This window comes from Hyla sarda, chromosome 8 (genome assembly GCF_029499605.1).
Source record: "Hyla sarda isolate aHylSar1 chromosome 8, aHylSar1.hap1, whole genome shotgun sequence".
NCBI lineage: Eukaryota > Metazoa > Chordata > Amphibia > Anura > Hylidae > Hyla > Hyla sarda.
The window spans coordinates 198734748-198761682 of NC_079196.1; the positions used below are offsets into that span (position 1 = coordinate 198734748).

A 26935-nucleotide genomic window follows, 5' to 3' on the forward strand; every position below is an offset into this window, starting at 1 on the left:
CACACAGTCGAGCCCTGCCCCCAGGACACATGACATGTATGTTAGAGGGTCACACACAGCCCTGCCCCCAGGACACATGACATGTATGTTAGAGGGTTACACACAGTCCAGCCCTGCCCCCAGGACACATGACATGTATGTTAGAGGGTCACACACAGCCCTGCCCCCAGGACACATGACATGTATGTTAGAGGGTCACACACAGCCCTGCCCCCAGGACACATGACATGTATGTTAGAGGGTCACACACAGCCCTGCCCCCAGGACACATGACATGTTTGTTTGAGGGTCACACACAGCCCTGCCCCCAGGACACATGACATGTATGTTAGAGGGTCACACACAGCCCTGCCCCCAGGAAACATGACATGTATGTTAGAGGGTCACACACAGTCCAGCCCTGCCCCCAGGACACATGACATGTATGTTAGAGGGTCACACACAGCCCTGCCCCCAGGACACATGACATGTATGTTAGAGGGTCACACACGGTCCAGCACTGCCCCAGGACACATGACATGTATGTTAGAGGGTCACACACAGCCCCGCCCCCAGGACACATGACATGTATGTTAGAGGGTCACACACGGTCCAGCCCTGCCCCCAGGACACATGACATGTATGTTAGAGGGTCACACACAGCCCTGCCCCCAGGACACATGACATGTATGTTAGAGGGTCACACACGGTCCCCCCTCTGATCTTTATTACAGACATTTTTTATATCCTGTAGATTTAGGATGGAAATACCTCTAAACAGAATTTCCTATAAGAACAGGATTACTGTATATAAAGGATCTCATCATAATAAAATGATTAGATGTATGTGATATTTATATCGTATTTTATTAAACTATGTGTGGCATTGAATACTTTTGGGTTGTATGACATAAATCTATTCAAAAATAACACTAATTTATATATCCAAAGGTATTTAACATTGCTGCAGACATTTTCCTTCCATACTTCTGTAGACAGCTTCTAGTTGTCATTATGACATCACGATGATGTAACGATACTGAGCCGGGTATGTAAAGGGAGACCGGCCGGCTGAGTCCTTTGAGGGTTGTAGGTGAGCAGAGGAGGTTGTGTTCCTGAGGTTCAGTTGGTGCAGTTTGTGGTTGCGGCCATTATGGCAGTGTACATTTTTGGGCGAGTGCTGAATTACATCTGGTAAGTTATTGTCATCATTTATGTCTTCTAGTTGTCTTTTCTCTAGTTGTGGTTCCTGTATAGTACAGAGTCTTCTTTATAACATCTTCTCCATTTCTTTATAGGCACAAAATGATGGATTTGGGCAGAGGGAGTCTGGAGAGGAAAAGAGAGCCTGACCCCGGTGAGTCTTGGTCCATGACCTAACAAGTGTATATATATATATATATATATATATATATATATATCATGTAGAATTGTATTATTCAGACTATAGTATAATTTAATGTCCACTTTTTATTTTCTACAGAGAATCCATTGGAAGATCCAATTGAAAATCCATTAAAAGATTCCTTTGAAGATCCATGGTATGAAATTAAGGAGGAAGAGATAATTGAATGGATCAATCCAGTGGCGGGCTAAGGGCTAAAGAAAAAAAACATGTAGAAGATTCCATCATACTTACAATGTTTATTTAACATCAAACTATAATATAAAATCAGTTAAAAAATAAACATTAAAAAATCTTTAACGTGAATTATTTTAGTATAATATTAAAAACATAATCTTAATCAGAAAATTTCATAAGATTAATATCATCATGAAGAGAATGGATTAGATGATTATTAACCCTTAACCCCTTAAGGACCAGGCCATTTTACACCTTAAAGTGTAGCTCCCACCATCCATTTTTTCTTTCTTTCTGTCCCTGCCTATTGCCCATCTCTCCCTAACCCCCCTCCCTCCCTTTACATTTTTTTTTTACTATATTAAAATCCCTTTTTGTCTGCCTGGTAGTGTGCTCACTACCAGGCAGACTTCCCCAGCAGGCACCACGTCACTGATGCCTGCTGGAGCCGGCACTTCCGCCCTTAGCTCACTATACAGGGTGCCTCCAGCTGTTTCACCACTACAACTCCCAGCTTGCCCTAACATCTACTGGCTGTCAGGGCATTCTGGGAGTTGTAGTGGTGAAAAAGCTGGAGGCACCCTGTGGTGAAAACAATAAGCAGTGCTACTTCGGGAGCAGCAGCAGCAGCAGCAGCGGCGGCGCTCTCCCGAACCCCGCTCCCCACCCCCATACCTCTAGTGCTGAGCGGCGGCACTCCCCCGAACCCCGCTTCCCCCACCCCATTCCTCCAGTGAGGAAGACTTACCAGAGGATCAATGAGCTGCCTCCGGACAGGGTAACGGCCTCCGGACAGGGTAAGGGGGGGGGGGGGGGAGAGGGGGGGGCCAATGCGCGCAGCCCCAGCTATCAGCGTGCTCGCTCTCGCCTGTCTGATTGACAGGCGCGAGCGAGCACCGCAGTGACTGGATTTCGACTCATTTGCCAGGCTGAAATGAGTCGAAATCCAGTAGTGACGTCACTGCAGAATGCATTCGGCCACTAGGAGGGCGACCCCTAGTGGCCGAATTTAAAAGTGATTTTAAACTTGTTTAAAATCACTTTTTTTAATTAAAGTATATTAGAGATATGTTGTAGTACTTAAGTACTACAACATATCAATTTTTAGATTTCATGACAGTGCCCATTTAAGGACAGAGCGTTTTTTGCAATTCTGATCACTGTCAATTTAAACATTAATAACTCTGGAATGCTTTTAGTTATCATTCTGATTCCAAGATGGTTTTTTCGTGACATATTCTACTTTAACTTAGTGGTAACATTTTATGGTAACTTGCATCCTTTCTAGGTGAAAAATCCCCAAATTTGATGAAAAAAATGAAAATTTTGCATTTTTCTAACTTTGAAGCTCTCTGCTTGTAAGGAAAATGGATATTCAAAATAAATTTTTTTTGGTTCATATATACAATATATCTACTTTATGTTTGCATCATAAAATTTATGAGTTTTTACTTTTGGAAGACACCAGAGGGCTTCAAAGTTCAGCAGCAATTTTGAAATTTTTCACAAAATTTTCAAACTCGCTATTTTTCATGGACCAGTTCAGGTTTGAAGTGGATTTGAAGGGTCTTCATATTAGAAATACACCATAAAAGACCCCATTATAAAAACTACACCCCCAAAGTATTCAAAATGACATTCAATAAGTGTATTAACCCTTGGTGTTTCACAGGAATAGCAGCAAAGTGAAGGAGAAAATTCACAATCTTCATTTTTTACACTCTCATGTTCTTGTAGACCCAATTTTTGAATTTTTGCAAGGGGTAAAAAGGAGAAAATTTTTACTTGTCTTTGAAAACCAATTTCTCTTGAGTAAGCACATACCTCATATGTCTATGTAAAGTGTTCGGCGGGCGCAGTAGAGGGCTCAGAAGGGAAGGAGCGACAAATGGTTTTTGGGGGGCATGTCACCTTTAGGAAGCCCCTATGGTGCCAGGACAGCAAATAAAAAAAAAACATGGCATACCATTTTGGAAACTATACCCCTCGGGGAACGTAACAAGGGGTAAAGTGAACCTTAATACCCTACAGGTGTTTCACGACTTTTGCATATGTAAAAAATAAAAAAAAAATTACCTAAAATGCTTGGTTTCCCAAAATTTTTACATTTTTAAAAAGGGTAATAGCAGAAAATACCCCCCAAAATTTGAAGCCCAATTTCTCCCGATTCAGAAAACACCCCATATGGGGATGAAAAGTGCTCTGCTGGCGCACTACAGGTCTCAGAAGAGAAGGAGTCACATTTGGCTTTTTGAAAGCAAATTTTGCTCTGGGGGCATGCCGCATTTAGGAAGCCCCTATGGTGCCAGGACAGCAAAAAAAAAAAAACACATGGCATACCATTTTGGAAACTAGACCCCTCGGGGAACGTAACAAGGGGTAATGTGAACCTTAATAACCCACAGGTGATTCACGACTTTTGCATATGTAAAAAAAAAAAATAATAATAATAGCAGAAAATACCCCCCAAAATTTGTAACACAATTTCTCCTGAGTACGGCGATACCCCATATGTAACCCTAAACTGTTGCCTTGAGAGCGCCATGCGCATTTGAGGCCTAAATTAGGGAATTGCATAGGGGTGGACATAGGGGTATTCTATGCCAGTGATTCCCAAACAGGGGGCCTCCAGCTGTTGTAAAACTCCCAGCATGCCTGTACAGTCAGTGGCTGTCTGGCAATACTGGGAGTAGTTGTTTTGCAACAGCTGGAGGCTCCGTTTTGGAAACAGTGGCGTACCAGACGTTTTTCATTTTTATTGGGGAGGGGGGCTGTGTAGGGGTATGTGTATATGTAGTGTTTTTTACTTTTTATTTAATTTTTTGGTAGTGTTTTTAGGGTACAGTCGCACGGGCGGGGGTTCACAGTTGTTTCTCGCTGGCAGTTTGAGCCTCCGCCCATGTGAGTGTACCCTGTACGTTCACATTGGGGGGGGGGGGAGATACATCCAGCTGTTGCAAAACTACAACTCCCAGCATGTACGGTTTATCAGTGCATGCTGGGAGTTGTAGTTTTGCAACAGCTGGAGGCACACTGGTTGTGAAACACAGAGTTTGGTAACAAACTCAGTGTTTTGCAACCAGTGTGCCTTCAGCTGTTGCAAAAGCTACAACCCCCAGCATGTACGGACAGCGGAAGGGCATGCTGGGTCTTGTAGTTATGTAACAGCTGGAGGCATACTACTTTGGCTGGGGATGCTGGGGATTGTAGTTATGCAACAGCTGGAGACACACTGGTTTGCTACTTAACTCAGTGTGCCTTCAGCTGTTGCAAAACTACAACTCTCAGCAGTCACCGACAGCCAACGGGCATGCTGGGAGTTGTAGTTATGCAACCACCAAATGCACCACTACAACTCCCAGCATGCACTTTAGCTGATTGTGCAAGCTGGGAGTTGTAGTTATACAACAGCTGAAGGTACACTTTTCCATAGAAAAAATGTGCCTCCAGCTGTTGCAAAACCATAAGTTCCAGCATGCCCATAAGGGAATGCTGGGAGTTGTTGTGGTCTGCCTCTTCCTGTTGCATAACTACAGCTCCCAGCATGCCCTTTTTGCATGCTGGAAACTGTTGCTAAGCAACAGCAGGAGACTGTCACTCACCTCCTACTGCTGCTGATCCATGCCGCGCAGGTCAGTCCCGCCGCCGCCGCCGTCGCTCCTGGGGCCCCGATCCCAACATTAACGCCGGGGATCGGGGTCCCCAGCACCCAGGGTGCACGTCCCGCACCCGCTCACGTCCTCCGGAAGAGTGGTGGAGCGGGTTGCGGGAGTGACACCCGCAGCAGGCGCCCTGATTGGTCGGCCGGGAAACCGGCCGACGATTCAGGGCGATCGTGAGGTGGCACCAGTGCCACCTCACCCCTGCTGGCTATGGCTGTTCGGGGCCCGATTGACCCGGAATCGCTGCAGATCGCTGGACTGAATTGTCCAGCGATCTGCGGCCATAGCCGACATGGGGGGGCATAATGACCCCCCTGGGCGATATGCCGCGATGCCTGCTGAATGATTTCAGTAGGCATCGGGCACCGGCTCCCCTCCGGCTAGCGGCAGGGGGCCGGGAATGGACAGGACGTACTCTTACATCCTCGGTCCTTAAGGACTCTGAAACGGGGACGTAGGAGTACGTCCATTGTCCTTAAGGGGTTAAAGACCACAGGGTGCCCTCCACCCTCTACAGGACTTAAATGTGAGCTCAGGAGCTGAGCTTGCTTCAAAGCAGGTGAGTAACGGCTGTTATAAACATCCAGGACTCACCGATAATGCCAGACGTCAGTAACCCCACACAGGTCTGACAATAACTTTTTAGATCCTGCGATCAAAGTCAATCACAGAATCTAAAACCTGTAAAACACTTGTGTCGGTCCTTCAGGGGTGCTGATCAGGACTTCTGCAGTGAAATAACAGGGTCCCAGTCAGCGGACATAAGGGCCCCCACCTGCCTCCGTGCCGTCTGCTCATCGCTCTGATTCTCCAGGCTGCTTTGGTATAAGTCTCCTATGGAGGCTAAAACATTTTAAATAAAATAATTTAAAAAAATCCAGGAGTAGAAAACAGAGCTTATTTCTTAAAAAAAAAAATGATGGCATTACACCTATGCTCCGTTCACTATAATGAAACTGAGCTGCAATACCACACAAATGTGGTGCTGTTTTTATTTAAAAAAAACTTACAAAAAAATGTGAATAAACCCCTCTCCTAATAAAAATGTTACCCTCTTATTTTCCATTTTTCAAATAAAATAATTTAAACAAAAATAAACAAACATATTTGTCTGAACTATTAACCCATTCTTACCATAGGGCATCTTGGTACGACCGGGTAGTGGGTACGTTCTCATGTAGAAGGTGCATTCTCCCTGTTGCCCCTCAGCAGGGTCCCGATGGTTGTAATGGTAGACTGAGGCCAGGTCATGGTCTCTGGGACTGCCACATACGGGAGCCTATGAGGCCCTGACAGGTATAGTATACAGCATACAGATGTAATGTGTCTACTATACTTGAATCAGACGATCACAGCTCCAAGTCCCCCATGGGGACAAAAAAAAAGATAAAGAATGTCAGAACAAAATGTTTTACTATAAATAAATACTACAATACAGGAATATGGGTGCACTACTGTGGTAGATGTATACAATGACATTGGCTATCCCTCAACACTGATGTTAAAATTGAGACATTCGCCAGTGTATCCTTATATGAAGGACATACCAGAGCCCGCACACCAACGCCAAGGTTTCTCAAATGGCGCGGGACCTACCGCTAGACCTACCTGTGCGTGATAAGCAAAACAGGGGCCAGTGGGCAATTGCGGCAGCATTCGGTCGACTCACAGCCTCCTCCCACGTACCCTCCAGCGTGGCTACAAGCACACACATACAATGGGAGGAGGGAGGCAAGCTGCAAGCCCCACCTGAGTTGGCTAATATAGGTGCATGGCCTCACAGGTGCTACCCTAATGCTGCCTGGAAGATATTCAAGGCGCATTAACATATGAAGTTTACACACCTCCAAGTATAACATTTAAACAAACAACAAAGAACGTGGTCTCAAATGGCTGGAGGTGCTCAACCCCAAATGCGGTTGTGCATTTATACTGGGGGAGCAGATCCTGCCCTTGTAGTCCGTTGCTATTGTTACACATCCACACGTCTATCTGGTGTAGGATTCTATTGTGGCACTTGTAGTCCGCTGCAGGTATCCTCCATTGTATGCATTTTTATGCTGGGGATCGCCCTTAGCAACGGACTACAAGGGCAGGATCTGCTCCCCCAGTATATATGCAAGAAGGACACCTATTAAAGGAGGATGGGAAGTCTCTGGGAACTGGGTGACTGGATATTTATAGGGCTTGTAGATGAAGAGCGGCAGGACAGGGGAAGGTTCTTCAGGGGAGTGTCAGAGAGGAGGAGACATACAGGGCAGCAGAGTCTTAGGGAGCGCCCCTGTCTGTCACTATGAAGTCCCTTTAGGTCCTGTTTCTGCTGCTTCCATTATGCACCTCATAGCACCCTGCAGGCTGGACACACAGTGGTAAGTACTCCTGTTACACTTCATGGCACCAGGGTGACATCTCAGTCGTCTGTCATTAGTAAAGGAGATTTATATAGATTTTATAGATTCTGAGATTTTCCTGCATTTTATGGGAAGGCGCAATGCAGAATTGTAAATCTGGAGCCGCTGTAGTGAGGGACTTATGTTCAAGTATTACCTAAGGCATTGTATAATGTATGTATATAATTATATAATGTATGTTAGAGGGTCACACACAATCCAGCCCTGCCCCTAGAACACATGACATGTATGTTAGAGGGTCACACACAGCCCTGCCCCCAGGACACATGACATGTATGTTAGAGGGTTACACACAGTCCAGCCCTGCCCCCAGGACACATGACATGTATGTTAGAGGGTCACACACAGCCCTGCCCCCAGGACACATGACATGTATGTTAGAGGGTCACACACAGCCCTGCCCCCAGGACACATGACATGTATGTTAGAGGGTCACACACAGCCCTGCCCCCAGGACACATGACATGTATGTTAGAGGGTTACACACAGTCCAGCCCTGCCCCCAGGACACATGACATGTATGTTAGAGGGTCACACACAGCCCTGCCCCCAGGACACATGACATGTATGTTAGAGGATCACACACAGCCCTGCCCCCAGGACACATGACATGTATGTTAGAGGGTCACACACAGCCCTGCCCCCAGGACACATGACATGTATGTTAGAGGGTCACACACAGCCTTGCCCCCAGGACACATGACATGTATGTTAGAGGGTCACACACAGCCCTGCCCCCAGGACACATGACATGTATGTTAGAGGGTCACACACAGCCCTGCCCCCAGGACACATGACATGTATGCTAGAGGGTCACACACAGTCCAGCCCTGCCCCCCGGACACATGACATGTATGTTAGAGGGTCACACACAGCCCTGCCCCCAGGACACATGACATGTATGTTAGAGGGTCACACACAGCCCTGCCCCCAGGACACATGACATGTATGTTAGAGGGTCACACACAGTCCAGCCCTGCCCCCAGGACACATGACATGTATGTTTGAGGGTCACACACAGCCCTGCCCCCAGGACACATGACATGTATGTTAGAGGGTCACACACAGCCCTGCCCCCAGGACACATGACATGTATGTTAGAGGGTCACACACGGTCCAGCACTGCCCCAGGACACATGACATGTATGTTAGAGGGTCACACACAGTCCAGCCCTGCCCCCAGGACACATGACATGTATGTTAGAGGGTCACACACAGCCCTGCCCCCAGGACACATGACATGTATGTTAGAGGGTCACACACGGTCCAGCACTGCCCCAGGACACATGACATGTATGTTAGAGGGTCACACACAGCCCTGCCCCCAGGACACATGACATGTATGTTAGAGGGTCACACACGGTCCCCCCTCTGATCTTTATTACAGACATTTTTTATATCCTGTAGATTTAGGATGGAAATACCTCTAAACAGAATTTCCTATAAGAACAGGATTACTGTATATAAAGGATCTCATCATAATAAAATGATTAGATGTATGTGATATTTATATCGTATTTTATTAAACTATGTGTGGCATTGAATACTTTTGGGTTGTATGACATAAATCTATTCAAAAATAACACTAATTTATATATCCAAAGGTATTTAACATTGCTGCAGACATTTTCCTTCCATACTTCTGTAGACAGCTTCTAGTTGTCATTATGACATCACGATGATGTAACGATACTGAGCCGGGTATGTAAAGGGAGACCGGCCGGCTGAGTCCTTTGAGGGTTGTAGGTGAGCAGAGGAGGTTGTGTTCCTGAGGTTCAGTTGGTGCAGTTTGTGGTTGCGGCCATTATGGCAGTGTACATTTTTGGGCGAGTGCTGAATTACATCTGGTAAGTTATTGTCATCATTTATGTCTTCTAGTTGTCTTTTCTCTAGTTGTGGTTCCTGTATAGTACAGAGTCTTCTTTATAACATCTTCTCCATTTCTTTATAGGCACAAAATGATGGATTTGGGCAGAGGGAGTCTGGAGAGGAAAAGAGAGCCTGACCCCGGTGAGTCTTGGTCCATGACCTAACAAGTATATATATATATATATATATATATATATATCATGTAGAATTGTATTATTCAGACTATAGTATAATTTAATGTCCACTTTTTATTTTCTACAGAGAATCCATTGGAAGATCCAATTGAAAATCCATTAAAAGATTCCTTTGAAGATCCATGGTATGAAATTAAGGAGGAAGAGATAATTGAATGGATCAATCCAGTGGCGGGCTAAGGGCTAAAGAAAAAAAACATGTAGAAGATTCCATCATACTTACAATGTTTATTTAACATCAAACTATAATATAAAATCAGTTAAAAAATAAACATTAAAAAATCTTTAACGTGAATTATTTTAGTATAATATTAAAAACATCATCTTAATCAGAAAATTTCATAAGATCAATATCATCATGAAGAGAATGGATTAGATGATTATTAACCCTTAACCCCTTAAGGACCAGGCCATTTTACACCTTAAAGTGTAGCTCCCACCATCCATTTTTTCTTTCTTTCTGTCCCTGCCTATTGCCCATCTCTCCCTAACCCCCTCCCTCCCTTTACATTTTTTTTTTACTATATTAAAATCCCTTTTTGTCTGCCTGGTAGTGTGCTCACTACCAGGCAGACTTCCCCAGCAGGCACCACGTCACTGATGCCTGCTGGAGCCGGCACTTCCGCCCTTAGCTCACTATACAGGGTGCCTCCAGCTGTTTCACCACTACAACTCCCAGCTTGCCCTAACATCTACTGGCTGTCAGGGCATTCTGGGAGTTGTAGTGGTGAAAAAGCTGGAGGCACCCTGTGGTGAAAACAATAAGCAGTGCTACTTCGGGAGCAGCAGCAGCGGCGGCGGCGGCGGCGCTCTCCCGAACCCCGCTCCCCACCCCCATACCTCTAGTGCTGAGCGGCGGCACTCCCCCGAACCCCGCTTCCCCCACCCCATTCCTCCAGTGAGGAAGACTTACCAGAGGATCAATGAGCTGCCTCCGGACAGGGTAACGGCCTCCGGACAGGGTAAGGGGGGGGGGGGGAGAGGGGGGGGCGGGGCCGCGCACGAGGCCAGTGGAGCTGGCCAATGCGCGCAGCCCCAGCTATCAGCGTGCTCGCTCTCGCCTGTCTGATTGACAGGCGCGAGCGAGCACCGCAGTGACTGGATTTCGACTCATTTGCCAGGCTGAAATGAGTCGAAATCCAGTAGTGACGTCACTGCAGAATGCATTCGGCCACTAGGAGGGCGACCCCTAGTGGCCGAATTTAAAAGTGATTTTAAACTTGTTTAAAATCACTTTTTTTAATTAAAGTATATTAGAGATATGTTGTAGTACTTAAGTACTACAACATATCAATTTTTAGATTTCATGACAGTGCCCATTTAAGGACAGAGCGTTTTTTGCAATTCTGATCACTGTCACTTTAAACATTAATAATTCTGGAATGCTTTTAGTTATCATTCTGATTCCGAGATGTTTTTTTCGTGACATATTCTACTTTAACTTAGTGGTAACATTTTATGGTAACTTGCATCCTTTCTAGGTGAAAAATCCCCAAATTTGATGAAAAAAATGAAAATTTTGCATTTTTCTAACTTTGAAGCTCTCTGCTTGTAAGGAAAATGGATATTCAAAATATATATTTTTTGGTTCATATATACAATATATCTACTTTATGTTTGCATCATAAAATTATGAGTTTTTACTTTTGGAAGACACCAGAGGGCTTCAAAGTTCAGCAGCAATTTTGAAATTTTTCACAAAATTTTCAAACTCGCTATTTTTCATGGACCAGTTCAGGTTTGAAGTGGATTTGAAGGGTCTTCATATTAGAAATACACCATAAAAGACCCCATTATAAAAACTACACCCCCAAAGTATTCAAAATGACATTCAATAAGTGTATTAACCCTTGGTGTTTCACAGGAATAGCAGCAAAGTGAAGGAGAAAATTCACAATCTTCATTTTTTACACTCTCATGTTCTTGTAGACCCAATTTTTGAATTTTTGCAAGTGATAAAAGGAGAAAATGTTTATTTGTCTTTGAAAACCAATTTCTCTTGAGTAAGCACATACCTCATATGTCTATGTAAAGTGTTCGGCGGGCGCAGTAGAGGGCTCAGAAGGGAAGGAGCGACAAATGGTTTTTGGGGGGCATGTCACCTTTAGGAAGCCCCTATGGTGCCAGGACAGCAAAAAAAAAAAACACATGGCATACCATTTTGGAAACTATACCCCTCGGGGAACGTAACAAGGGGTAAAGTGAACCTTAATACCCTACAGGTGTTTCACGACTTTTGCATATGTAAAAAATAAAAAAATTTTTACCTAAAATGCTTGGTTTAACAAAATTTTTACATTTTTAAAAAGGGTAATAGCAGAAAATACCCCCCAAAATTTGAAGCCCAATTTCTCCCGATTCAGAAAACACCCCATATGGGGATGAAAAGTGCTCTGCTGGCGCACTACAGGTCTCAGAAGAGAAGGAGTCACATTTGGCTTTTTGAAAGCAAATTTTGCTCTGGGGGCATGCCGCATTTAGGAAGCCCCTATGGTGCCAGGACAGCAAAAAAAAACAAAACACATGGCATACCATTTTGGAAACTAGACCCCTCGGGGAACGTAACAAGGGGTAATGTGAACCTTAATACCCCACAGGTGATTCACGACTTTTGCATATGTAAAAAAAAAAAATAATAATAATAATAGCAGAAAATACCCCCCAAAATTTGTAACACAATTTCTCCTGAGTACGGCGATACCCCATATGTGACCCTAAACTGTTGCCTTGAAAGCGCCATGCGCATTTGAGGCCTAAATTAGGGAATTGCATAGGGGTGGACATAGGGGTATTCTATGCCAGTGATTCCCAAACAGGGGGCCTCCAGCTGTTGTAAAACTCCCAGCATGCCTGTACAGTCAGTGGCTGTCTGGCAATACTGGGAGTAGTTGTTTTGCAACAGCTTGAGGCTCCGTTTTGGAAACAGTGGCGTGCCAGACATTTTTCATTTTTATTGGGGAGGGGGGCTGTGTAGGGGTATGTGTATATGTAGTGTTTTTTACTTTTTATTTAATTTTTTGGTAGTGTTTTTAGGGTACAGTCGCACGGGCGGGGGTTCACAGTTGTTTCTCGCTGGCAGTTTGAGCCTCCGCCCATGTGAGTGTACCCTGTACGTTCACATTGGGGGGGGGGGGGAGATACATCCAGCTGTTGCAAAACTACAACTCCCAGCATGTACGGTTTATCAGTGCATGCTGGGAGTTGTAGTTTTGCAACAGCTGGAGGCACACTGGTTGTGAAACACAGAGTTTGGTAACAAACTCAGTGTTTTGCAACCAGTGTGCCTTCAGCTGTTGCAAAAGCTACAACCCCCAGCATGTACGGACAGCGGAAGGGCATGCTGGGTCTTGTAGTTATGTAACAGCTGGAGGCATACTACTTTGGCTGGGGATGCTGGGGATTGTAGTTATGCAACAGCTGGAGACACACTGGTTTGCTACTTAACTCAGTGTGCCTTCAGCTGTTGCAAAACTACAACTCTCAGCAGTCACCGACAGCCAACGGGCATGCTGGGAGTTGTAGTTATGCAACCACCAAATGCACCACTACAACTCCCAGCATGCACTTTAGCTGATTGTGCAAGCTGGGAGTTGTAGTTATACAACAGCTGAAGGTACACTTTTCCATAGAAAAAATGTGCCTCCAGCTGTTGCAAAACCATAAGTTCCAGCATGCCCATAAGGGAATGCTGGGAGTTGTTGTGGTCTGCCTCTTCCTGTTGCATAACTACAGCTCCCAGCATGCCCTTTTTGCATGCTGGAAACTGTTGCTAAGCAACAGCAGGAGGCTGTCACTTACCTCCTACTGCTGCTGATCCATGCCGCGCAGGTCAGTCCCGCCGCCGCCGCCGTCGCTCCTGGGGCCCCGATCTCAACATTAACGCCGGGCATCGGGGTCCCCAGCACCCAGGGTGCACGTCCCGCACCCGCTCACGTCCTCCGGAAGAGGGGCGGAGCGGGTTGCGGGAGTGACACCCGCAGCAGGCGCCCTGATTGGTCGGCCGGGAAACCGGCCGACGATTCAGGGCGATCGTGAGGTGGCACCAGTGCCACCTCACCCCTGCTGGCTATGGCTGTTCGGGGCCGTCTCTGACGGCCCCGATCAGCCAGTAATTCCGGGTCACTGGAGACCCGATTGACCCGGAATCGCTGCAGATCGCTGGACTGAATTGTCCAGCGATCTGCGGCCATAGCCGACATGGGGGGGCATAATGACCCCCCTGGGCGATATGCCGCGATGCCTGCTGAACGATTTCAGTAGGCATCGGGCACCGGCTCCCCTCCGGCTAGCGGCAGGGGGCCGGGAATGGACAGGACGTACTCTTACATCCTCGGTCCTTAAGGACTCTGAAACGGGGACGTAGGAGTACGTCCATTGTCCTTAAGGGGTTAAAGACCACAGGGTGCCCTCCACCCTCTACAGGACTTAAATGTGAGCTCAGGAGCTGAGCTTGCTTCAAAGCAGGTGAGTAACGGCTGTTATAAACATCCAGGACTCACCGATAATGCCAGACGTCAGTAACCCCACACAGGTCTGACAATAACTTTTTAGATCCTGCGATCAAAGTCAATCACAGAATCTAAAACCTGTAAAACACTTGTGTCGGTCCTTCAGGGGTGCTGATCAGGACTTCTGCAGTGAAATAACAGGGTCCCAGTCAGCGGACATAAGGGCCCCCACCTGCCTCCGTGCCGTCTGCTCATCGCTCTGATTCTCCAGGCTGCTTTGGTATAAGTCTCCTATGGAGGCTAAAACATTTTAAATAAAATAATTTAAAAAAATCCAGGAGTAGAAAACAGAGCTTATTTCTTTAAAAAAAAAATGATGGTATTACACCTATGCTCCGTTCACTATAATGAAACTGAGCTGCAATACCACACAAATGTGGTGCTGTTTTTATTAAAAAAAAACTTACAAAAAAATGTGAATAAACCCCTCTCCTAATAAAAATTTTACCCTCTTATTTTCCATTTTTCAAATAAAATAATTTAAACAAAAATAAACAAACATATTTGTCTGAACTATTAACCCATTCTTACCATAGGGCATCTTGGTACGACCGGGTAGTGGGTACGTTCTCATGTAGAAGGTGCATTCTCCCTGTTGCCCCTCAGCAGGGTCCCGATGGTTGTAATGGTAGACTGAGGCCAGGTCATGGTCTCTGGGACTGCCACATACGGGAGCCTATGAGGCCCTGACAGGTATAGTATACAGCATACAGATGTAATGTGTCTACTATACTTGAATCAGACGATCACAGCTCCAAGTCCCCCATGGGGACAAAAAAAAAAAAGGTAAAGAATGTCAGAACAAAATGTTTTACTATAAATAAATACTACAATACAGGAATATGGGTGCACTACTGTGGTAGATGTATACAATGACATTGGCTATCCCTCAACACTGATGTTAAAATTGAGACATTCGCCAGTGTATCCTTATATGAAGGACATACCAGAGCCCGCACACCAACGCCAAGGTTTCTCAAATGGCGCGGGACCTACCGCTAGACCTACCTGTGCGTGATAAGCAAAACAGGGGCCAGTGGGCAATTACGGCAGCATTCGGTCGACTCACAGCCTCCTCCCAGGTACCCTCCAGCGTGGCTACAAGCACACACATACAATGTGAGGAGAGAGGCAAGCTGCAAGCCCCACCTGAGTTGGCTAATATAGGTGCATGGCCTCACAGGTGCTACCCTAATGCTGCCTGGAAGATATTCAAGGCGCATTAACATATGAAGTTTACACACCTCCAAGTATAACATTTAAACAAACAACAAAGAACGTGGTCTCAAATGGCTGGAGGTGCTCAACCCCAAATGCGGTTGTGCATTTATACTGGGGGAGCAGATCCTGCCCTTGTAGTCCGTTGCTATTGTTACACATCCACACGTCTATCTGGTGTAGGATTCTATTGTGGCACTTGTAGTCCGCTGCAGGCATCCTCCATTGTATGCATTTTTATGCTGGGGATCGCCCTTAGCAACGGACTACAAGGGCAGGATCTGCTCCCCCAGTATATATGCAAGAAGGACACCTATTAAAGGAGGATGGGAAGTCTCTGGGAACTGGGTGACTGGATATTTATAGGGCTTGTAGATGAAGAGCGGCAGGACAGGGGAAGGTTCTTCAGGGGAGTGTCAGAGAGGAGGAGACATACAGGGCAGCAGAGTCTTAGGGAGCGCCCCTGTCTGTCACTATGAGGTCCCTTTAGGTCCTGTTTCTGCTGCTTCCATTATGCACCTCATAGCACCCTGCAGGCTGGACACACAGTGGTAAGTACTCCTGTTACACTTCATGGCACCAGGGTGACATCTCAGTCGTCTGTCATTAGTAAAGGAGATTTATATAGATTTTATAGATTCTGAGATTTTCCTGCATTTTATGGGAAGGCGCAATGCAGAATTGTAAATCTGGAGCCGCTGTAGTGAGGGACTTATGTTCAAGTATTACCTAAGGCATTGTATAATGTATGTATATAATTATATAATGTATGTTAGAGGGTCACACACAATCCAGCCCTGCCCCTAGAACACATGACATGTATGTTAGAGGGTCACACACAGCCCTGCCCCCAGGACACATGACATGTATGTTAGAGGGTTACACACAGTCCAGCCCTGTCCCCAGGACACATGACATGTATGTTAGAGGGTCACACACAGCCCTGCCCCCAGGACACATAACATGTATGTTAGAGGGTCACACACAGCCCTGCCCCCAGGACACATGACATGTATGTTAGAGGGTCACACACAGCCCTGCCCCCAGGACACATGACATGTATGTTAGAGGGTCACACACAGCCCTGCCCCCAGGACACATGACATGTATGCTAGAGGGTCACACACAGTCCAGCCCTGCCCCCCGGACACATGACATGTATGTTAGAGGGTCACACACAGCCCTGCCCCCAGGACACATGACATGTATGTTAGAGGGTCACACACAGTCCAGCCCTGCCCCCAGGACACATGACATGTATGCTAGAGGGTCACACACAGCCCTGCCCCAGGACACATGACATGTATGTTAGAGGGTCACACACAGTCCAGCCCTGCCCCCAGGACACATGACATGTATGTTAGAGGGTCACACACAGCCCTGCCCCCAGGACACATGACATGTATGTTAGAGGGTCACACACGGTCCAGCCCTGCCCCCAGGACACATGACATGTATGTTAGAGGGTCACACACAGTCCAGTCCTGCCCCCAGGACACATGACATGTATGTTTGAGGGTCACACACAGCCCTGCCCCCAGGACACATGACATGTATGTTAGAGGGTCACACACAGCCCTGCCCCCAGGACACATGACATGTATGTTAGAGGGTCACACACAGCCCTGCCCCCAGGACACATGACATGTATGTTAGAGGGTCACACACGGTCCAGCACTGCCCCAGGACACATGACATGTATGTTAGAGGGTCACACACAGCCCTGCCCCCAGGACACATGACATGTATGTTAGAGGGTCACACACAGCCCTGCCCCCAGGACACATGACATGTATGTTAGAGGGTCACACACGGTCCCCCCTCTGATCTTTATTACAGACATTTTTTATATCCTGTAGATTTAGGATGGAAATACCTCTAAACAGAATTTCCTATAAGAACAGGATTACTGTATATAAAGGATCTCATCATAATAAAATGATTAGATGTATGTGATATTTATATCGTATTTTATTAAACTATGTGTGGCATTGAATACTTTTGGGTTGTATGACATAAATCTATTCAAAAATAACACTAATTTATATATCCAAAGGTATTTAACATTGCTGCAGACATTTTCCTTCCATACTTCTGTAGACAGCTTCTAGTTGTCCTTATGACATCACGATGATGTAACGATACTGAGCCGGGTATGTAAAGGGAGACCGGCCGGCTGAGTCCTTTGAGGGTTGTAGGTGAGCAGAGGAGGTTGTGTTCCTGAGGTTCAGTTGGTGCAGTTTGTGGTTGCGGCCATTATGGCAGTGTACATTTTTGGGCGAGTGCTGAATTACATCTGGTAAGTTATTGTCATCATTTATGTCTTCTAGTTGTCTTTTCTCTAGTTGTGGTTCCTGTATAGTACAGAGTCTTCTTTATAACATCTTCTCCATTTCTTTATAGGCACAAAATGATGGATTTGGGCAGAGGGAGTCTGGAGAGGAAAAGAGAGCCTGACCCCGGTGAGTCTTGGTCCATGACCTAACAAGTATATATATATATATATATATATATATATATATATATCATGTAGAATTGTATTATTCAGACTATAGTATAATTTAATGTCCACTTTTTATTTTCTACAGAGAATCCATTGGAAGATCCAATTGAAAATCCATTAAAAGATTCCTTTGAAGATCCATGGTATGAAATTAAGGAGGAAGAGATAATTGAATGGATCAATCCAGTGGCGGGCTAAGGGCTAAAGAAAAAAAACATGTAGAAGATTCCATCATACTTACAATGTTTATTTAACATCAAACTATAATATAAAATCAGTTAAAAAATAAACATTAAAAAATCTTTAACGTGAATTATTTTAGTATAATATTAAAAACATCATCTTAATCAGAAAATTTCATAAGATCAATATCCTCATGAAGAGAATGGATTAGATGATTATTAACCCTTAACCCCTTAAGGACCAGGCCATTTTACACCTTAAAGTGTAGCTCCCACCATCCATTTTTTCTTTCTTTCTGTCCCTGCCTATTGCCCATCTCTCCCTAACCCCCCTCCCTCCCTTTACATTTTTTTTTTACTATATTAAAATCCCTTTTTGTCTGCCTGGTAGTGTGCTCACTACCAGGCAGACTTCCCCAGCAGGCACCACGTCACTGATGCCTGCTGGAGCCGGCACTTCCGCCCTTAGCTCACTATACAGGGTGCCTCCAGCTGTTTCACCACTACAACTCCCAGCTTGCCCTAACATCTACTGGCTGTCAGGGCATTCTGGGAGTTGTAGTGGTGAAAAAGCTGGAGGCACCCTGTGGTGAAAACAATAAGCAGTGCTACTTCGGGAGCAGCAGCAGCAGCGGCGGCGGCGGCGGCGCTCTCCCGAACCCCGCTCCCCACCCCCATACCTCTAGTGCTGAGCGGCGGCACTCCCCCGAACCCCGCTTCCCCCACCCCATTCCTCCAGTGAGGAAGACTTACCAGAGGATCAATGAGCTGCCTCCGGACAGGGTAACGGCCTCCGGACAGGGTAAGGGGGGGGGGGGGAGAGGGGGGGCGGGGCCGCGCGCGAGGCCAGTGGAGCTGGCCAATGCGCGCAGCCCCAGCTATCAGCGTGCTCGCTCTCGCCTGTCTGATTGACAGGCGCGAGCGAGCACCGCAGTGACTGGATTTCAACTCATTTGCCAGGCTGAAATGAGTCGAAATCCAGTAGTGACGTCACTGCAGAATGCATTCGGCCACTAGGAGGGCGACCCCTAGTGGCCGAATTTAAAAGTGATTTTAAACTTGTTTAAAATCACTTTTTTTAATTAAAGTATATTAGAGATATGTTGTAGTACTTAAGTACTACAACATATCAATTTTTAGATTTCATGACAGTGCCCATTTAAGGACAGAGCGTTTTTTGCAATTCTGATCACTGTCACTTTAAACATTAATAATTCTGGAATGCTTTTAGTTATCATTCTGATTCCGAGATGGTTTTTTCGTGACATATTCTACTTTAACTTAGTGGTAACATTTTATGGTAACTTGCATCCTTTCTAGGTGAAAAATCCCCAAATTTGATGAAAAAAATGAAAATTTTGCATTTTTCTAACTTTGAAGCTCTCTGCTTGTAAGGAAAATGGATATTCAAAATAAAAATTTTTTGGTTCATATATACAATATATCTACTTTATGTTTGCATCATAAAATTTATGAGTTTTTACTTTTGGAAGACACCAGAGGGCTTCAAAGTTCAGCAGCAATTTTGAAATTTTTCACAAAATTTTCAAACTCGCTATTTTTCATGGACCAGTTCAGGTTTGAAGTGGATTTGAAGGGTCTTCATATTAGAAATACACCATAAAAGACCCCATTATAAAAACTTCACCCCCCAAAGTATTCAAAATGACATTCAATAAGTGTATTAACCCTTGGTGTTTCACAGGAATAGCAGCAAAGTGAAGGAGAAAATTCACAATCTTCATTTTTTACACTCTCATGTTCTTGTAGACCCAATTTTTGAATTTTTGCAAGGGGTAAAAAGGAGAAAATTTTTACTTGTCTTTGAAAACCAATTTCTCTTGAGTAAGCACATACCTCATATGTCTATGTAAAGTGTTCGGCGGGCGCAGTAGAGGGCTCAGAAGGGAAGGAGCGACAAATGGTTTTTTGGGGGCATGTCACCTTTAGGAAGCCCCTATGGTGCCAGGACAGCAACAAAAAAAAAAACATGACATACCATTTTGGAAACTATACCCCTCGGGGAACGTAACAAGGGGTAAAGTGAACCTTAATACCCTACAGGTGTTTCACGACTTTTGCATATGTAAAAAATAAAAAAAATTTTACCTAAAATGCTTGGTTTCCCAAAATTTTTACATTTTTAAAAAGGGTAATAGCAGAAAATACCCCCCAAAATTTGAAGCCCAATTTCTCCCGATTCAGAAAACACCCCATATGGGGATGAAAAGTGCTCTGCTGGCGCACTACAGGTCTCAGAAGAGAAGGAGTCACATTTGGCTTTTTGAAAGCAAATTTTGCTCTGGGGGCATGCCGCATTTAGGAAGCCCCTATGGTGCCAGGACAGCAAAAAAAAACACATGGCATACCATTTTGGAAACTAGACCCCTCGGGGAACGTAACAAGGGGTAATGTGAACCTTAATACCCCACAGGTGATTCACGACTTTTGCATATGTAAAAAAAAAAAATAATAATAATAGCAGAAAATACCCCCCAAAATTTGTAACACAATTTCTCCTGAGTACGGCGATACCCCATATGTGACCCTAAACTGTTGCCTTGAGAGCGCCATGCGCATTTGAGGCCTAAATTAGGGAATTGCATAGGGGTGGACAAAGGGGTATTCTATGCCAGTGATTCCCAAACAGGGGGCCTCCAGCTGTTGTAAAACTCCCAGCATGCCTGTACAGTCAGTGGCTGTCTGGCAATACTGGGAGTAGTTGTTTTGCAACAGCTGGAGGCTCCGTTTTGGAAACAGTGGCGTACCAGACGTTTTTCATTTTTATTGGGGAGGGGGGCTGTGTAGGGGTATGTGTATATGTAGTGTTTTTTACTTTTTATTTAATTTTTTGGTAGTGTTTTTAGGGTACAGTCGCACGGGCGGGGGTTCACAGTTGTTTCTCGCTGGCAGTTTGAGCCTCCGCCCATGTGAGTGTACCCTGTACGTTCACATTGGGGGGGGGGGGGGGGAGATACATCCAGCTGTTGCAAAACTACAACTCCCAGCATGTACGGTTTATCAGTGCATGCTAGGAGTTGTAGTTTTGCAACAGCTGGAGGCACACTGGTTGTGAAACACAGAGTTTGGTAACAAACTCAGTGTTTTGCAACCAGTGTGCCTTCAGCTGTTGCAAAAGCTACAACCCCCAGCATGTACGGACAGCGGAAGGGCATGCTGGGTCTTGTAGTTATGTAACAGCTGGAGGCATACTACTTTGGCTGGGGATGCTGGGGATTGTAGTTATGCAACAGCTGGAGACACACTGGTTTGCTACTTAACTCAGTGTGCCTTCAGCTGTTGCAAAACTACAACTCTCAGCAGTCACCAACAGCCAACGGGCATGCTGGGAGTTGTAGTTATGCAACCACCAAATGCACCACTACAACTCCCAGCATGCACTTTAGCTGATTGTGCAAGCTGGGAGTTGTAGTTATACAACAGCTGAAGGTACACTTTTCCATAGAAAAAATGTGCCTCCAGCTGTTGCAAAACCATAAGTTCCAGCATGCCCATAAGGGAATGCTGGGAGTTGTTGTGGTCTGCCTCTTCCTGTTGCATAACTACAGCTCCCAGCATGCCCTTTTTGCATGCTGGAAACTGTTGCTAAGCAACAGCAGGAGGCTGTCACTCACCTCCTACTGCTGCTGATCCATGCCGCGCAGGTCAGTCCCGCCGCCGCCGCCGTCGCTCCTGGGGCCCCGATCCCAACATTAACGCCGGGGATCGGGGTCCCCAGCACCCAGGGTGCACGTCCCGCACCCGCTCACGTCCTCCGGAAGAGTGGTGGAGCGGGTTGCGGGAGTGACACCCGCAGCAGGCGCCCTGATTGGTCGGCCGGGAAACCGGCCGACGATTCAGGGCGATCGTGAGGTGGCACCAGTGCCACCTCACCCCTGCTGGCTATGGCTGTTCGGGGCCGTCTCTGACGGCCCCGATCAGCCAGTAATTCCGGGTCACTGGAGACCCGATTGACCCGGAATCGCTGCAGATTGCTGGACTGAATTGTCCAGCGATCTGCGGCCATAGCCGACATGGGGGGGCATAATGACCCCCCTGGGCGATATGCCGCGATGCCTGCTGAACGATTTCAGTAGGCATCGGGCACCGGCTCCCCTCCGGCTAGCGGCAGGGGGCCGGGAATGAACAGGACGTACTCTTACATCCTCGGTCCTTAAGGACTCTGAAACGGGGACGTAGGAGTACGTCCATTGTCCTTAAGGGGTTAAAGACCACAGGGTGCCCTCCACCCTCTACAGGACTTAAATGTGAGCTCAGGAGCTGAGCTTGCTTCAAAGCAGGTGAGTAACGGCTGTTATAAACATCCAGGACTCACCGATAATGCCAGACGTCAGTAACCCCACACAGGTCTGACAATAACTTTTTAGATCCTGCGATCAAAGTCAATCACAGAATCTAAAACCTGTAAAACACTTGTGTCGGTCCTTCAGGGGTGCTGATCAGGACTTCTGCAGTGAAATAACAGGGTCCCAGTCAGCGGACATAAGGGCCCCCACCTGCCTCCGTGCCGTCTGCTCATCGCTCTGATTCTCCAGGCTGCTTTGGTATAAGTCTCCTATGGAGGCTAAAACATTTTAAATAAAATAATTTAAAAAAATCCAGGAGTAGAAAACAGAGCTTATTTCTTAAAAAAAAAAAATGATGGTATTACACCTATGCTCCGTTCACTATAATGAAACTGAGCTGCAATACCACACAAATGTGGTGCTGTTTTTATTAAAAAAAAAACTTACAAAAAATTGTGAATAAACCCCTCTCCTAATAAAAATGTTACCCTCTTATTTTCCATTTTTCAAATAAAATAATTTAAACAAAAATAAACAAACATATTTGTCTGAACTATTAACCCATTCTTACCATAGGGCATCTTGGTACGACCGGGTAGTGGGTACGTTCTCATGTAGAAGGTGCATTCTCCCTGTTGCCCCTCAGCAGGGTCCCGATGGTTGTAATGGTAGACTGAGGCCAGGTCATGGTCTCTGGGTCTGCCACATACGGGAGCCTATGAGGCCCTGACAGGTAAAGTATACAGCATACAGATGTAATGTGTCTACTATACATGAATCAGACGATCACAGCTCCAAGTCCCCTATGGGGACAAAAAAAAAAAAAGGTAAAGAATGTCAGAACAAAATGTTTTACTATAAATAAATACTACAATACAGGAATATGGGTGCACTACTGTGGTGGATGTATACAATGACATTGGCTATCCCTCAACACTGATGTTAAAATTGAGACATTCGCCAGTGTATCCTTATATGAAGGACATACCAGAGCCCGCACACCAACGCCAAGGTTTCTCAAATGGCGCGGGACCTACCGCTAGACCTACCTGTGCGTGATAAGCAAAACAGGGGCCAGTGGGCAATTGCGGCAGCATTCGGTCGACTCACAGCCTCCTCCCAGGTACCCTCCAGCGTGGCTACAAGCACACACATACAATGTGAGGAGAGAGGCAAGCTGCAAGCCCCACCTGAGTTGGCTAATATAGGTGCATGGCCTCACAGGTGCTACCCTAATGCTGCCTGGAAGATATTCAAGGCGCATTAACATATGAAGTTTACACACCTCCAAGTATAAAATTTAAACAAACAACAAAGAACGTGGTCTCAAATGGCTGGAGGTGCTCAACCCCAAATGCGGTTGTGCATTTATACTGGGGGAGCAGATCCTGCCCTTGTAGTCCGTTGCTATTGTTACACATCCACACGTCTATCTGGTGTAGGATTCTATTGTGGCACTTGTAGTCCGCTGCAGGTATCCTCCATTGTATGCATTTTTATGCTGGGGATCGCCCTTAGCAACGGACTACAAGGGCAGGATCTGCTCCCCCAGTATATATGCAAGAAGGACACCTATTAAAGGAGGATGGGAAGTCTCTGGGAACTGGGTGACTGGATATTTATAGGGCTTGTAGATGAAGAGCGGCAGGACAGGGGAAGGTTCTTCAGGGGAGTGTCAGAGAGGAGGAGACATACAGGGCAGCAGAGTCTTAGGGAGCGCCCCTGTCTGTCACTATGAAGTCCCTTTAGGTCCTGTTTCTGCTGCTTCCATTATGCACCTCATAGCACCCTGCAGGCTGGACACACAGTGGTAAGTACTCCTGTTACACTTCATGGCACCAGGGTGACATCTCAGTCGTCTGTCATTAGTAAAGGAGATTTATATAGATTTTATAGATTCTGAGATTTTCCTGCATTTTATGGGAAGGCGCAATGCAGAATTGTAAATCTGGAGCCGCTGTAGTGAGGGACTTATGTTCAAGTATTACCTAAGGCATTGTATAATGTATGTATATAATTATATAATGTATGTTAGAGGGTCACACACAATCCAGCCCTGCCCCTAGAACACATGACATGTATGTTAGAGGGTCACACACAGCCCTGCCCCCAGGACACATGACATGTATGTTAGAGGGTTACACACAGTCCAGCCCTGCCCCTAGAACACATGACATGTATGTTAGAGGGTCACACACAGCCCTGCCCCCAGGACACATGACATGTATGTTAGAGGGTTACACACAGTCCAGCCCTGCCCCCAGGACACATGACATGTATGTTAGAGGGTTACACACAGTCCAGCCCTGCCCCCAGGACACATGACATGTATGTTAGAGGGTCACACACAGCCCTGCCCCCAGGACACATGACATGTATGTTAGAGGGTCACACACAGCCCTGCCCCCAGGACACATGACATGTATGTTAGAGGGTCACACACAGTCCAGCCCTGCCCCCAGGACACATGACATGTATGTTTGAGGGTCACACACAGCCCTGCCCCCAGGACACATGACATGTATGTTAGAGGGTCACACACAGCCCTGCCCCCAGGACACATGACATGTATGTTAGAGGGTCACACACAGCCCTGCCCCCAGGACACATGACATGTATGTTAGAGGGTCACACACGGTCCAGCACTGCCCCAGGACACATGACATGTATGTTAGAGGGTCACACACAGTCCAGCCCTGCCCCCAGGACACATGACATGTATGTTAGAGGGTCACACACAGCCCTGCCCCCAGGACACATGACATGTATGTTAGAGGGTGTATGTTAGAGGGTCACACACAGCCCTGCCCCCAGGACACATGACATGTATGTTAGAGGGTCACACACGGTCCAGCACTGCCCCAGGACACATGACATGTATGTTAGAGGGTCACACACAGCCCTGCCCCCAGGACACATGACATGTATGTTAGAGGGTCACACACGGTCCAGCACTGCCCCAGGACACATGACATGTATGTTAGAGGGTCACACACAGCCCCGCCCCCAGGACACATGACATGTATGTTAGAGGGTCACACACGGTCCCCCCTCTGATCTTTATTACAGACATTTTTTATATCCTGTAGATTTAGGATGGAAATACCTCTAAACAGAATTTCCTATAAGAACAGGATTACTGTATATAAAGGATCTCATCATAATAAAATGATTAGATGTATGTGATATTTATATCGTATTTTATTAAACTATGTGTGGCATTGAATACTTTTGGGTTGTATGACATAAATCTATTCAAAAATAACACTAATTTATATATCCAAAGGTATTTAACATTGCTGCAGACATTTTCCTTCCATACTTCTGTAGACAGCTTCTAGTTGTCATTATGACATCACGATGATGTAACGATACTGAGCCGGGTATGTAAAGGGAGACCGGCCGGCTGAGTCCTTTGAGGGTTGTAGGTGAGCAGAGGAGGTTGTGTTCCTGAGGTTCAGTTGGTGCAGTTTGTGGTTGCGGCCATTATGGCAGTGTACATTTTTGGGCGAGTGCTGAATTACATCTGGTAAGTTATTGTCATCATTTATGTCTTCTAGTTGTCTTTTCTCTAGTTGTGGTTCCTGTATAGTACAGAGTCTTCTTTATAACATCTTCTCCATTTCTTTATAGGCACAAAATGATGGATTGGGGCAGAGGGAGTCTGGAGAGGAAAAGAGAGCCTGACCCCGGTGAGTCTTGGTCCATGACCTAACAAGTATATATATATATATATATATATATATATATATATATATATATATATATATATATATATATCATGTAGAATTGTATTATTCAGACTATAGTATAATTTAATGTCCACTTTTTATTTTTTACAGAGAATCCATTGGAAGATCCAATTGAAAATCCATTAAAAGATTCCTTTGAAGATCCATGGTATGAAATTAAGGAGGAAGAGATAATTGAATGGATCAATCCAGTGGCGGGCTAAGGGCTAAAGAAAAAAAACATGTAGAAGATTCCATCATACTTACAATGTTTATTTAACATCAAACTATAATATAAAATCAGTTAAAAAATAAACATTAAAAAATCTTTAACGTGAATTATTTTAGTATAATATTAAAAACATCATCTTAATCAGAAAATTTCATAAGATCAATATCCTCATGAAGAGAATGGATTAGATGATTATTAACCCTTAACCCCTTAAGGACCAGGCCATTTTACACCTTAAAGTGTAGCTCCCACCATCCATTTTTTCTTTCTTTCTGTCCCTGCCTATTGCCCATCTCTCCCTAACCCCCTCCCTCCCTTTACATTTTTTTTTTACTATATTAAAATCCCTTTTTGTCTGCCTGGTAGTGTGCTCACTACCAGGCAGACTTCCCCAGCAGGCACCACGTCACTGATGCCTGCTGGAGCCGGCACTTCCGCCCTTAGCTCACTATACAGGGTGCCTCCAGCTGTTTCACCACTACAACTCCCAGCTTGCCCTAACATCTACTGGCTGTCAGGGCATTCTGGGAGTTGTAGTGGTGAAAAAGCTGGAGGCA

General features: G+C 45.6%; 4 long non-coding RNA genes across 4 annotated transcripts; all 4 read left to right on the forward strand.

Moving 5' to 3' along the window:
• The first annotated feature begins 1017 nt into the window (after positions 1-1017).
• On the forward strand, positions 1018-1680 carry LOC130284537 (uncharacterized). Its single transcript, XR_008847063.1, has 3 exons — positions 1018-1173; positions 1278-1336; positions 1463-1680. It is a non-coding gene; the product is annotated as an uncharacterized LOC130284537 (long non-coding RNA).
• A 7645-nt stretch (positions 1681-9325) lies between these two features.
• Positions 9326-9982, forward strand: LOC130284538 (uncharacterized). Its single transcript, XR_008847064.1, has 3 exons — positions 9326-9481; positions 9586-9644; positions 9765-9982. It is a non-coding gene; the product is annotated as an uncharacterized LOC130284538 (long non-coding RNA).
• Positions 9983-17428: 7446 nt separating this feature from the next.
• On the forward strand, positions 17429-18229 carry LOC130285050 (uncharacterized). Its single transcript, XR_008847231.1, has 3 exons — positions 17429-17722; positions 17827-17885; positions 18012-18229. It is a non-coding gene; the product is annotated as an uncharacterized LOC130285050 (long non-coding RNA).
• Positions 18230-25414: 7185 nt separating this feature from the next.
• Positions 25415-26475, forward strand: LOC130284456 (uncharacterized). Its single transcript, XR_008847042.1, has 3 exons — positions 25415-25944; positions 26049-26107; positions 26258-26475. It is a non-coding gene; the product is annotated as an uncharacterized LOC130284456 (long non-coding RNA).
• The last annotated feature ends 460 nt before the right edge of the window (positions 26476-26935 follow it).